Raw genomic sequence first — 15,445 nt, forward strand, 5'->3', positions numbered from 1 at the left:
GATTCCTACCTCCAAATAAACATAGAATCATAGAATCATAGAATGGTCCAGGCTGGAAGGAACCTCCAAAGGTCATCTAGTCTGACCTCCCTGCAGTCCGCAGGGACATCCCCAACTAGATCAGGTTGCCCAGGGCCTGGTCAAACCTCATCTTGAATATCTCCAGGGAAGGGGCCTCAATCAACATCCTGGGCAACCTGTTCCAGTGTTCCACCACCCTCATGCTAAAGAATTTCTTCCTGATATCCAATCTAAATCTGCTCTTCTCTAATTTGAAGCCATTGACCCTTGTCCTGTCACTGCAGGCCTTTGTAAACAGTCTATCTCCATCCTACTTGTAGGCTCCCTTCAAATACTGGAAAGCTGCTATCAGGTCTTCCCAGAGCCTCCTCTTCTCTAGGCTGAACACCCCCAGCTCCCTCAGCCTGTTCCAACTCCCTGATCATTTTCGTGGCCCTCCTCTGGACCCTCTCCATCGGGTCCTCCTCCTTCCTACATTAGGAAGCCCCTTGTCATTTCCTACACACAGATAAAAAAACAAAACAAAAAACAAACACTCACACCCCAACCCCCCCCCCCCCCCCAAAAAAAAAAAACCAAACCAAACCAAACCAAACCAAAACCATGCAATATGTAATTCAGAAAATATCTGCTTTGGAATAACGCAAAGGACAATTTTGTTCAAGCACTGCAAATGTCTACATGTTAAATGTCTTAAAAGTAAGAGATTATTTCCCTGGTCACTGTCAGAGCCAGCTGGTTCAACAGCCTTACTCCATGTCTGTTTAGATACAGTTTCTTTTCTAACCTTCTTGTGAACCTAAGGGAAAGACACAATTGGCTGGTTTTAATTTACATTCTGAACATGCCGCATGACAATTCAAGGAGTTATTTCAGTCTTGACTTATAACTAATATAAATATCTGCAAAATGTATGCATGTGTCTCATTTTCCAAACATTTGTCTTTGATTGATAAATCTATACATGTGCTAATAGTTGATGAATGTATTAAACACAGATTATATGCAACTTTTAAAATTATTTAACAATTAAAATATTTGTAGGCTAATTACAATACAAAACCTCATGTCAAGGAGTTCACATTTCTCTGTGGGTTTTTTTTTCTGTGTTGTATCATGGCAATGAACCCTTAAGGAATTTTGTAAGTAGATGTGGCAAAGACATTGATTGCAAATTTATTTTTCTTACAATTTGTGTGTGTTTTCTTTCTCTGTAGAACTTCTGCCCTTAGATGAGGGATTTGAACAATTCTTTTTATAATTATGCCACAGATTCTGAGGTCAAAAGTTTCTAAAGTTTAAAGTTTCTGGGTAGAAATAGCACATAACAGCAAATGTGTGCAAAAATATAGAGAAAGTTTTGTGACCATATACAAGGAAAAGGTTGGGAGTGCATAGAAGTGCATTCAAGAAGTTGATCTAGTGTGAGGTGTCCCTGACCATGGCAAGGGGGTTGGAACTAGATGATCCTTGAGCTCCTTTCCAACCCTAACAATTCTATGATTCTATTATTCTAAGTTCAAAAAAATCCAAAACTAAAATTATAGTGCCAGTGATGATTTGTTCTAACCAATAGTGCACAAGGTTTTAAAGGAGGCTAATGAGGTTTTCATCACCTCTGTTGTAATGTGCTAGGGCAGTACTACCTACTTTGTCACAGGACAGAATTGTGGCTTCTCTGTATAAAATTCAGATCAACACTCTCCTCCAAACAAATATTTACACATAGAGACTACTGATTCAAACTGGGGTTTTTCTATAAGGGGTTAGTAGGAGCAAATACTTGCTTGTGAAAAGTCTGGAGAGAACTAATAACTAGATCTGGGTTCAGGCAAACCTCCTGAAGTTCAATAAGGACAAGTGTATGGTCCTGCATCTGGGGAGGAATAACAGGAGGCACCAGTACAGGTTAGGGACTGCCCTGCTGGAAAGAAGCTCCATGGAGAAAGACCTTGGAGTCCTAGTGGACAGCAAATTCTCCATGGGACAGCAATGTGCTCTTGTGGCCAAGAGAGCCAATGGGATCCTGGGGTGCATCAAGAAAAGTGTGTCCAGCAGGTCTAGGGAGGTTCTTCTACCCCTCTGCTCTGCCCTGGTGAGACCACACCTGGAATACTGTGTCCAGTTTTGGGCTCCCCAGTTCAAGAGAGACAGAGACCTGCTGGAGAGAATCCAATGGAGAACCATGAGGATGCTTAGGGGACTTGAGTATCTCCCTTATGAAGAGAGTCTGAGCACCCTGGGGCTGTTTAGTTTTGAGAAGAGAAGGCTGGGAGGGGATCTCATCAGCTTGGTGTCATGGGCAAACTTGCTGATGATGCAAAAATATTAAACAGTGCAGGTCCCAGGACAAACCCCTGAGGGACACCACTTGTCCCTGCTCTTCACCTGGACTTCAAGCAATTGAGTATGTTAAATAGCAGATACAGAAGATGAAAAACAATCCTCAAATTACATTTATAATTTGAAAAAGTTCTTCCTTCTTTCCCTAATCACTATTCACAAAATCATGCAAATTTATTATTTCTTTTTGGAATTTTACATTCAAAGAAAAAATGATAAATATATTAATAAAGATACCATCTGCTGACTGTATAACCATGACAACTCTAGGTCCAGATGTAAAACTTTATTTTTCGCCCCGATAAGCTCTTGCTAAAAACAAAGCCATTAGCTGGTTTTAACTTATCATTCCAGGGGTAGTAAGAGAAACCAGAAAATCAGGACAGATTTATTTTGTTTCAGTAAATGATCCTTCTGTGTTAGCCAGGTTCAGCTGGTATAAAATAGAATGGCACTAAAGTACATGAAATAGGTAGCAGATAATACAGACCTCTTTCTGAGCCCACAAACCCTAAATTTTTTGTTCAAACCAAAGGGAAGTAGTGTTTGGGGGGCGGGGGGAATGATGTTACTACATGGATACTGGGCTGAGAAAGAGTTTCTCTTGAAATCTTACTTAGGGAGAGTTTGGGAAGAGACTTGCAGCTACTCCTTACTGCCAGGCCCAGCACTCGATTCAGAACACCACCATGCAATGCTACAGGCTTGGGGAAGAGTGGCTGGAAAAGCTACCCAGTGGAAAAAGACCTCACTGTGGTGGTCATCAACAGCTACCTGCACCCAGGTAGCCAAGTTCATTATCACTCAGAGGTGCTGGAAGTGATTCCAAATAAGAGCAATGAAGCTGGTGAAGGGTCTAGAAACAGCTGAGCTGTTTAGACTGGAGAAAAGGAGGCTCAGGGCAGACCTTACCTCTCTCTACAACTGAAAGGAGGTTAAAGCAAGGTGGATGTCAGCCTTTTCTCCCAAATAACAAGTGATAGGACAAGAAGAAATGCCACTCAGTGATATAGTTTAGTGGTGGACTTGGTAGCGTTAGGTTATCTGTTGGACTCAATGATATTAAGAGTCTTTTCTAACCTAAATTATTCTATGGTTTTGCATCATCCTTAGTCCATGACAAATGTAATATTATGTGTACTGCTTCTGGTATCTTCTCTCTTTTTCCCTCTGGACTCTTGAAAGAAGCAGAAATGAAGCATAAGAAAAGGATAATCAAAGATAAGAAAACTGCATGTGGATGCCTAAAGTAGGCATTGCATAACATTAGTGTAAAGACAGATGGTCCTTAGGAAAAAAATCATCTCCTACTGAGAACAAGAAGCCACTGAGTATGAATTTAAGAGACAGGTTGGACTGTAAGGACCTCTGTGTGCACTAAAGGTCCCAGCCTCTATTCAGCCCCAGTGAATCAGCTAAATGGTTTCCCTTTGGACTGGCTAAGTAAAAAGATAAAATATCTTTTCCTCATGCAAAGCTTCTTCAGCCCTAAGTGGGAGCCGCATTCGCTGTGGGAATAAAATTAACAGCTAAGAAAAGAAGAACACATCTTGTAACACTTTTGCAAGAGACTTTCAAATTTTCCTTTAACTGTTCCCTTTGTACAAAATGTTATCTAAAACTTCAGTGGAAGCTTCTTTGCTTTGAGAATGTCAGCGGCGAGGAGCCATTTGTGACAATGTATATTGCCTTAGTAGAAAGTTACAAAAAAGAGTTTAAATTACCAATTCCATAAGTGGAATTTACTCATAGCTGTTGCTAGCAGATATCTATCCTGTGAAGGACAACCAAGGTCTTTCAAAACCTTACTCTAAAACAGAATTCTCCTCACTCATCTACTCTGTGGTCATTTATACACTTATAGGTAGTGCTAAAGAATTCTTGCAGCTTTGAACGGGGGCATGTGAGAAAGACTTTCTGCTCACTCTGGGAATAACATTCGTCAGTTCTGGAGAAATTAAATTGAAACAAACATAATTTGGCCTCTTCTATTAATTTTGGTGTAATCAAGTGCCTCATCCTTCTTGACATATCAATATTAAAGTAGGCACCTATTTTTTTGTATTGTCACTCTAAGTAATTAGTCCATGTAGTAGCACTCCTTAGAAGACTCACTTATTCTGATCCTCTTATCATGCTTTGAAGGTTATTGACTGGATTTTATTGTCAGGTTTCATCTGAAATGGAAAATATGTTAAAACATGGGGAAAGATATTTTTAGATATACATACAGATATACAGAATATTGACAGAGCACAGCAAGGGTGCTGTTTGACTGCTTCAGTGCAGACCTAGGCTGATTTCATTACTTGCGAGAATCTGTGACCAGGAACTGTTGGCTTACTTTTTCCATATCATCAAACTCTAATTCTTATTTCCACTATATTTAAGAAAATCCAAAGAAAGACCTAATGCAAAGAGCAATGAATATATATATGAGGACAAATTTGATTACAGTTTGAGTACTTATAGCAGATCTGCAGCAGGTATAAATAAGCCCCATTTCATGGATTCCAAAGGAGTTATGCTTATTTACACAGATGCCAGACCTCTATATTTTCACAGAATGGTTTGGATTGGAAGGGACCTTAAAGACATCTGTTTCCAATCCCCCTGCCATGGGCAGGAACACCTTTCACAAGAACAGGTCTCTCAAGGCCCCATCCAACCTATCCTTGAATACCTCCAGGAAGTGGGCATCCATGATGTTCTTGAGCAACCTGTTCCAGTGTCTCACCACCCTCACTGTAAAAAATGTCTTCCTAATATCCAGTCTAAACCTTTTCCAGCTTAAACCTATTCTCTCATCCTATCATAACAAGTCCCTCCACAGCTTTCTTGTAGGCCCCATTCAGATGCTGGATGGCTGCTATAAGGTCTGCCTGGAGCCCTTTCTTCTCCAGCTTGAACAGACCCAAGTCTTGCAGCCTGTCCCTATAGGGGAGGTACTTCACATTTCTGATCATTTTCATGGCTGTCCTCTGGACCTGTTCCAGCAGTTCAATGTCCCTCTTGTGCTGGGGGCATCAGAATTGGATGTAGTACTCCAGGCAGAGTCTCCTGAGAGTGGAGGGGAAGAATCATCCTGGTGGTCACATTTCCTTTGGTGCAGCCCACGACACAGCTGCCTTGTGGGCTGCAAGTGCACATTGCTGGCTTGTGTTGAGTTTCCCATCAACCAACATCCCCAAGCCCTTCCCTTTGAGACTGCTCACAACCCACTCCTTGCCAAGCCTATATTTGTGCTTGGGATTGCCCCAGCCCAGGTGTAGGACCTTGCACATGGCCTTGTGGAACTTCATGAAGTTGACATGTGCCCACCTCTCAAGCCTACCCAAGTCCCTCTGGATGGCATCCCTTCCCTCCAGCATGTCAACTGGACCACACAGCTTGGTATCATCCACAAACTTGTTGAGGGTGCACTCAATCCCACTGTTCATACTGACAATAATGATGGTAAAGAGCACTGGTCCCTGTACTGACCCCTGAGTGACACTGCCTGTCACTGGTCTCCATTTGGACACTGAGTCATTACAACTCTGAGTTTGTGATGTATTTGAGATTAAATCATAACAATTTACCATTTCTTTGTAGAGACATGTTCTACACACTGCATTAACTCAGTGGCATTAATCTCTAATAGATGAGAAAGAAAGCAAGCAGGAGGCAGGAAAAAGATTATCTAATATAAATATCTATCTGCTGACAAAAGCCATTAACCAATCATGCCACATGATGACCATATTACTCTAATCAAGAGTAATTAAGACACTAATACAGATAAAAACCACCTAGCAGAATTTGCATACTTTGTCAGGCAGTACTAAAGTTACTTGGAAGAAATGGCCAAGGCATGACCTGGTTCAAATGAAGAAACAGTAGACATGAAATTTGGGATTTAGAGGCCAATGCTCAGTGCATGTAATTACTTCAAAAAAATCTCCATCTGAAAAGCTTGCCCCTCCTGTTTATAGAAGCTATTTTTATATTAAGAAGGCAGTTCTTTGTTACAAACAGCTGTGTATCACACCTCTGAAAGGGAAGAGGTCTACATAACTAATTCTGGATAAATCTCACAAACATCAGCCATTCCTTTACAGAAGTTCTCTAGTCCCAGTGCTCCCCTATGAAGCAAGACAGTTATGAAATTCCACCTAGCAGTAGGTGAAGTCAGGCTTGATAATGACAGAGAGAATTCAGAGAACATAAAGTTAACCTCATTTCGCTTATGTATTTTTCTTGGCTTTAGAAATATATCATAAATAATCCTAGCTTAATTACTGTTTCTTTTGCATCATAATATTTAAGAAGACAGCAATCTCAAATTTAATTGAAGTATAAGCTAACTCCTGCCTGGGATGAGTATTTTAATTTATTTATTTAATCTCAATAACTATTTAACCTTCATTTCTAGAACAGAAACTGTGTCATGGAACTGTGTTTCTCTTTTGATTCTGTCACACTCCAAAATGTATTTTAGGGCCAGATCTGCCCGTTGTTACCATGGGAGACAAAATATCCCTGAAGGACATATCCATTAAAAGAGACAAATTAAAACACAATGAACTGATATATTTGCTGCACATATGCAGGAGTCAATAGGGTTGTGAGTTACCTGAGAAATATCATGAAAAGGGATATATATGCCTTTGGTGTTTTTCCATGTAGTTCAGAGGCAAGTGAAAATACGAATATAAAAATCAGCAACATCAAGTGAATGATGATTAAGGCCAAAAAACCCAATGAGCACAATGTATTATTTACCAACAATAAATGTTATATGGAGAATATCAGATACTTTAACTTGCCTACATAAGATGAATTTCTTTGACTACAGGATCCACAGGGTTTCCTCTGTCCAAGCCCTGTAGATATGAGGCTATTCCAGTCCCTTTTCCCTTGGTCCAGGCAGTAGGCAGGCTGAGCACAGTTACACACACACAGAAGAGAGTTAAATACAGGATGCAACAAGAATATAGAATATTTGTGGTGATGAAGCCTAAGACAGACTGAACAGGCAACACCTGCTTACATGTGGCCACTTCTATTATCTTGCCTTCTGTTTTCCTATACTTTTACCTCCCTAGTCTTGTTTGATCCCTCCTTTTCCCTGCCTCCCATTGTAATCCTGTTTGCCATTTTCCCCTCTGATCCCTGCTGAGTCTTTGTGTAATTTGCTTAAGCTTTATTCAGATAGCATACCAATATCTGCATTTTGCTTACAAAACTTCTGTTTTCAGAACTGATTTTTGGCAACTCTTCCAAAATGACGTGCTTGAGATGATATAATAGTACAAAACCCAGTTAATGACAATTGGACTGTGAGTCAGGTATACTCTCTTTGCCAATTTAGAGCTCTCTACCAAAAAAGAATTGCTCATGGGATTTTTCCTTCACTAAAAGATATACTACATTTTAGGACATAGTATGAGCCCCCATAAAAACCCACATTAGGTAAAGAATTATTTTGAGACATAAGTAATTAGGATGTATCTCAGCGTTTACTTGAAGAGGAAGACTGGTCATGTATTTTCATTTGAATGTTAGTCACTGAACCATTTAGAGCAAGAGAAAGTTTAAGACTATTTATGAGATTTTGCTTTAGAAAGAAATTGTAGAATATATATAAGAAATCATGAAAGCTATTCAAAACATAACTGAAAGCCTTATTCAAGACCTCATAGTAATTTCCCAACTGAAATACTGCTGGCAATAAAATTCTCTTTCAATCTATTCTTCCCTTGACAGCACCTTTCCAGGCCTACTCCATCCACAATTCTGTCCTTCCCTTTTTCCTCAGGCTAACTGTAAGCTTAAATGAAGCCTGATCCTTACACAAGGACCTCTACTCTCCTCAACTTTTTTTTTTAATTATTTTTTGAAACTTCTCATAGCAAAGTCACTCTGAATCTCACATTTTCCTTTGGCAGCTTCTTTTTGTTCCAACTGCACCCATTAGCCTTCTTTCTATCAGCTCTAACCTCAGCCTAACATAGAACAAGCTTTACCATGGAGCTGCAATGAAAATTTAATATTATTCCATTTAGGAACAAGAAATTCTTTGTTTTTAAAAGGTAGTCCTCAAAATTTCTCCAGAATAAAAACACAGATCTAATCCAAGCCCTCATCTAGAGCAGGTTGCTTAGGGCCATGATCAGTGAAGTTTTAATTAACTCTACAGATGGAGATTTCATAAGCTCTCTGGGCAATCATGTTGGCTACCCTCACAAGAAATAATTTTTAAACTATGTTCAGATGGAAACTTCTCTCTGCCAAGTAGTCCCCAGTGCCTCTTGCCCTGTCAGTGGGCACTACTGAGAGGAGTCTGGCTCCCTCTTCTTCAATCACACCATCAGGTATGTATAGACATTCATGAGATGTCTCAGTGTCTTCTCTCCACCATGCAGAACAATCCCATCTTCCTCAGCATCAATTCACATGAAAGATATTCCACTCACAGGGTCCCTCAAATGCGTTTTAACACATGAAACTATACAAGTACAGAACTAGGGGAAATTGAGGCAGTGGCATAAAAAATGCCAAACGTTTGCAGTGTTCAGAGAGTGAAAGCATAAACTGAGCACAGACTTCACTTTGAGGACTACAGGAGAACAAATGGGAGTGCCTGGAAAATTATAACATCAAAAGATTGCATAATGGAGGATGCCTCTGTTGGAAGCAGAAAGCATAACTGAATACAGCAAAGTTCATCACTACCTGATAAGTACTCAGTGTCTAGAGCAGAGGCTGAGGCTAGGTGAATGAAGATCCATTGTCTGTATTAGTGGCTGCTAGTGTGTCTGGTGTAGGACCTATAGCAACCCATCCTAATTGGCATGCCTATTAAGGGGTAAGTCCAGTCACATTTAGTCCCCCCCTTATCTCTGAAGACTGGCTAGAACAGGAGGAGATTAATTTCTTACTATATTTACCCTTCAATTTGTGCAACAGGCTCTGTCCCTGGAAGCAATAAGAACCTGAGAATTGCATATGATAAAAACAAGGTCCAGTTAATGTGTCCATGCAAAGTCAAAACCAGTTTGTTCTGACTTCACACTTAAAGGTATTTGAAGCACTTTATTAGTCTCCTATGAATTCTGAAGGAAAAGGATTTTCATAATTTTATCACAGAATCACAGTGTGTTAAGGGGGAAGGCACCTTGAAAGATCATCCAGTCCAACCCCCCTGCCAGAGCAGGGTCATCTAGAGCAGATCACACAGGAACACATCCAGGTGGGGTTTGAATAGCTCCAGAGAGGGAGACTTCAAAGCTCCCCTGGGCAGCCTGTTATAGATAAATCACAAAAATACTTGGTGAGTTTAATGTTCTCAATTTTCTCCATAGGTGTTCAGTACTTCACATATGTTGTACCAATACGGCTGCACAAAGTGAAAAGCAGCATGAGGATCAAGCCTCAGTCTACAACCAAAAGATGCTATTTTGCCATGTCCTTATTGTTTACCCTGATCTAGCTGCAAGCCTTATTTCAGAAAACAAGTGGAGCTGGTTATGTTTATCTTCCATCAGGCTGATAATGTCTCAGAAGTTTTCCAGTTAGTGTTCCACACTGAATTGCAGCCTGAAGCTTTATGAGATTTTAAATATGGGTTATACATAAAGATAACATTGAAAGAAGTAAAAAAAAATTCTCAGAAAAGCCTCTCTGAGATTATTTAGCTTTTATTTACTTTTTTCTACTTTATTTTTTTTCTTTATGCCTAGTTTTAATAAGAACTATAGATGGTTTTGATTTCCATCAAACTTTCTATAGGAGAGAGAAACCTAATATTTGAGCTTTGCTCTTTCAGTAGCATCACCCAACTTTAAAAGATTATTTCTAAAACTGTGAAGTTTATTCCAGTTTTTCAATTTATCAAAATATCCTGACTTCTATCTTAGTCATTATTTTCCTGGCTTTTTTGTTTGTTTATTGTTTGGGGGGTTTAATTTTTTTAAAAATTTAATTTAATTTCATTTTTAAACATTATTTCATTTCTCAAAAAAGTACTGGTTAGTAAAGCTTCCAGAAAGAGAAACTTGAAAGTGGTTATCTCATGCTGACTTAAAACTAAGGCAGTCTTTAGAGGATTAAGAAAGTATTAATTTAATCCTTGGAGATTTTCAGCAATGTGCCCTGAGGGCCAAGAAGGCAAACTGTCTCCTAGACTGCATCAAACTCAGCACAACCAGCCAGTGAATAGTGGGGATCATGCCAATGTATTCAGCATTGGTGTGGCCTCACCTAGAGTACTCTGTGTGGTTCTGGACTCTGTGTGTTAAGGTCCTTGAATGTGTCCAGAGGAAAACAACAAAGCAAGTGAAAGGACTGGAAGGAGTGTCCTACGAAGAGAAGCGCTGGACTCTCTAGTTGAAGAAAAGGAGACTGAGGGGTGACCTCATTGCTCTTTGCAGCTTCCTGAGGAGGGGGAGTAAAAAGAGAGGTTCTCTAACTTGTTCAACCCTGAATTGGACAGGCAGTTGGACTAGATGATTGTTGGAGGTCTCTTCCAACCAAAATATTTTTCTTTTCTTTTCTTTTCTTTTTTTCTCTTTTCTTTCCTTTCTTTTTTTTTCTTTCTTTTCTTTTCTTTTCTTTTCTTTTCTTTTCTTTTCTTTTCTTTTCTTTTCTTTTCTTTTCTTTTCTTTTCTTTTCTTTTCTTTTCTTTTCTTTTCTTTTCTTTTCTTTTCTTTTCTTTCTTCTCTTTCTCTTTTCTTTTCTTTTCTTTTCTTTTCTTTTCTTTTCTTTTCTTTTCTTTTCTTTTCTTTTCTTTTCTTTTCTTTTCTTTTCTTTTCTTTTCTTTTCTTTTCTTTTCTTTTCTTTTCTTTTCTTTTTCCCTTGCCTTGCCTTGCCTTGCCTTGCCTTGCCTTGCCTTCCCTTCCTTTCCCTTCCCTTCCCTTCCCTTCCCTTCCCTTCCCTTCCCTTCCCTTCCCTTCCCTTCCCTTCCCTTCCCTTCCCTTCCCTTCCCTTCCCTTCCCTTCCCTTCCCTTCCCTTCCCTTCCCTTCCCTTCCCTTCCCTTCCCTTCCCTTCCCTTCCCCTTCCCTTCCTTTCCCCTTCCTTTCCCCTTCCCTTCCCTTCCTTTCCCCTTCCCTTCCCCTTCCCTTTCTCATTTTCTTTTTTTTTTTTTCTTGCCTAGTCTATTCTGGTTTGTTTTCTTTTGGTAGTGTTATGCCAAAATCACTGAACTGCAGTTTTGCCTGGGCTTCAGGGTCTAAGAAATCCACTGAACAACTGGCTGTCCATTGCAAAGGCTCTGCATCAGTCCCAGTCTCATATGATCCTAATGTAATCTTTTTTTATCTTCCTCTTTCATGTAGCCTGTTATAAAGCTGTAAAATATTAGCCTACAATCTTTTTTTTTTTTCTCCCCTCAGAAATTCACCCTTACCACATAAAGGGAGTAGCTGAAGTAGAGCAAAGTTAAAAGAAACACATGGGTCAGGGAAATCCTAGGCACAAATATAGCCTGGGCAAGGAGTGGCTTGAGAGCAGTCATGAGAAGAAGGAGTTGGGGTTGTCAGTTGATGAAGAACTCAGTCTGAGCTGGCAATGTGCACTTGCAGCCCAGAAGGCAGCTGTGTCCTGGGCTGTACCAAATGAGGTGTGACCAGCATGAGGAGGGAGGTGATTTTACTCCTCTACTCTGCTCTCATGAGACCCCAGCTGGAGTACTGCATCCAGGTCTGCTTCTTCCAGCATAAGAGGGACACTGAACTGCTGGAGCAGGTGTAGAGGAGGACCATGAAGATGATCAGAGGGCTGGACAACATCCCTTGTGGAAGCAGGCTGAGAGAGTTGGGTCTGTTCAGTCTGGAGAAAAGAAAGCTCCAGGGAAACCTTATAAGCAGATTTCCAGTACCTGAAGGTGGGGAAGGACTTTAAGGTCTATGAATCTGTGAAACTCTTAAGTCAGATCTGAGAAGAGAATGGTTTGAACAACTCACCTAAAAACTTCCCATCATCTTCCTAAAAAGTACAAAGCACAAAGCAGAGACAATCAGTAATTTGATTTCAGGGCAACCCAGTCTGAACACATCAGCCCAGCCAACAACTCCATTGAGTCATCTTTTTTGCTCTTGTTATTTTAATACAGGTCTATGCTTTCTAATTATAAGGATATGAAATTCAAGGAACAGTAGTATCCAAGAAGTGGAATAAAGGTTGGGATTGTAAATTGGTTGTTTACTTATGGTATCTGTGATGCATGCACAGGTGGAATCTGATAGCAGGTCAAAGATATGTATGGGAGTAAGGGTTATGACCCAAACAATGAGAAGGAAAAAAACCCAAATCATAGTTATTGAGGGCATAGTCAGATAACCTAGGGTTTATTTCTATAAAGTGTTTCTGGCTAAGCTTTTGGGGGAAGAAGAAAGATGAGGGGAAAAGAAAAAAGAAATAGCAGTTACTTATTAGCTAATCAGGTTCTTAAAATAAGTCACAGATTAATCAAGCCAGAAAGGCTGCAGAGCTGGCATATCTCAGTTGTTGCCCGTGTCACTAAATATCTGATTTACTCTTGGAAATTTACTTTTGAAATATCAAGCATTGCATTGAATTTCATGTAAATCAGTGTAGTTACCAAAACATCTCACACCTTCTACATATTCATCTGTAATTCCATATGCATTCCCAGAAAGCATGCAATAAAAGCCAGAGGTAAATCCTCATTTCCGATAAGCTCTCACCTTTTAATGGAACTCCCTCGTGGTGTCACAACCCTGAGCAAACATCCTTATTTAGTCAGTCTCATAAATACTTCCATTGCAGATAGGCTGTGCAGAACATATTCACCTTTATATGTAATATAAATGCTCAATACTCAGAAATCAGATTCCCCAATTACCTGAAGTAATTTTCAGTTTTCTAAACCGTAATATAGTTACTCAAAATTGCTCCAAATGTTTGTTCTACAGCTGTGCCCTACAGAAGGGCAACAAGGCTGGTGAAAGGTCTGGACCACACTATCTATGAGGAGCATCTGAGGGAGCAGGGATTGTTCAGTGTGGAGAAGAGGAGGCTGAGAGGAGATCTAATCACTCTCTACAACGACCTGAAAGGAGGTTGGAGCAAGGGGGGGGGGGGGAGGGGGGGGGGGGCAGCCTCTTCTCCTTGATGGCAAGCAACAAGTCTAGAGGAAATGATTACAAGTTGGATCAGGGGAGGTTCAGGCTGGATGTTAGGAAATATTTATTCACTGAAAAGGTTCTCAAACAGGGTCTGGCCAGGGCAGTGGTGGAGTCACTGTCCCTGGAGGTGATGAAGTGGTGGGTGGATCTGGCACTTGGTTTGGTGTTGACCCTTCAGTGTTGGGTCAAAAGTTGGACTGGATGATCTTGAAGGTCTCTTCCAACCAGACATATTCTGTTATAATTTACATTACAAATTCTCCTGTAGTCCAAAATTTAGGGTAAAATATGGAGTAAAATTTCAACTAAGAAAACATTTTCTCAAGAAGTTCCTGAATATGATCCCATAGACACCACATTTTTGTCTTAAAAATCCATTCTTTAGTATTTTACAATAGACAATTCTACATGTATTGTGGTCAGCCTGTTCTCTCTCTTTCTGGATTGAGACAATGACTATCACTTTTCTTGGGATATTCAACTCTGAGCCTATAAACTGAATTGGTTTTCAGTAGCCTGGATTCCAGAATCTCCTGAGATTCTAAGTAATCAACAAACTCTCATGAAGGACAATCAAAGTAACTGTTCAAAATACTGAACATGGTATCTTAAAAGGAAAATTAAATATTTTCCATGTGGGACACATTAGCAACACTTTGCTTTGTGTATAGAAGACATTTAGTTCTGTCAGTCTTGAGTCTGTTACAAGCATTTGGATGGATGGATGGTGGTATCATAATGGGTTAGGAAATCACAATCATTTTTAACTCCCAGAACTAATGTGAGAAATTACATCATATTTTAACCAATATCTAGGAAAAGGGAACATCAGCAATAACTTTTTTATTTTAATTTTTGCGGTTTAAATAATCCAACAGCAACTGGAGGTTCATTTCATGTCTTTAATATTTTGTAATTTATATCAATTCAATTTATGTAATCAAAGAATGTTCCATTTGTAATGTGAGGCAGAAACACACTATCTTAGTTTTAAAAAGTCTTGGAAAAAAATTATTCTGAAGGTATTTAAAAATCTGTGTTAAATACCCTTAGAACAAAATTCTATTTGGCTTCTTGGAAGAAAAGAAATAATAGTTACTATAATTCAAAGGATCAGATTCTCCCTGGATTTGAACATAATACTTAAAGAAAGCACAGGGCCAAGAGAAGAGATCAGACATTATGCATCATCACAGTATCACAGTGTATCAGAGGTTGGAAGGGACCTCCAGAGACCGTCCAGTCCAACTCCCCTGCCACAGCAGGATCACTTAGGGTAGTCCTCACAGGAATACATCCAGGTGGGTTTTGAAAGTCTCCAGAGAAGGAGACTCCACAATCTCCCTGGGCAGCCCTCTCCAGGGCTCTGTCACCCCCACCGTAAATAAGTTTCTTTTCATGTTGAGGTGAAATCTTCTATGTTCAAGCTTGTACCTGTTGTTCCTTGTCCTACCACTGTGCACCCCCCAAAAGAGCCTGGCCCCCTCCACTTGACCCCCACCCCTCAGATATTGATAGACATTGATCAGATCCCCATGATATCAGACCTTGATGTATTCAAATACTTACTTTTTATACAGATTTGTAATTCCTCTTTCAGATTTTTCAATTTATAAAAAAATCAAATTAAATATACAGTTCTCTTTCTGCAAATTTTTAAATTAATGAACAATAGGTGTGCTGTTGGAAATCATAAGTAAGCTTTTTTTGCCAGTCTGTATTGCTGCCTTTCTATATCTGATGAACTGACCTATATTTGCTGCTGTAATTCTGTAGTAGAAATAACCTTAAATGTTCTAAGTTCATATGATAATTCAAAAAGCTGTCCACACATATAGTTCAGTTATGCTTAAGAATCTGGAATATAGCTTATGTAATTACATGTCCTTATTAACAAACAGACAGGTAGCTCTTACCAAGCCTTTGATTTTAAGAAATGAAGAATACTGCT

The sequence above is a fragment of the Indicator indicator genome, chromosome 3, assembly GCF_027791375.1.
Source record: "Indicator indicator isolate 239-I01 chromosome 3, UM_Iind_1.1, whole genome shotgun sequence".
Taxonomy (NCBI): domain Eukaryota; kingdom Metazoa; phylum Chordata; class Aves; order Piciformes; family Indicatoridae; genus Indicator; species Indicator indicator.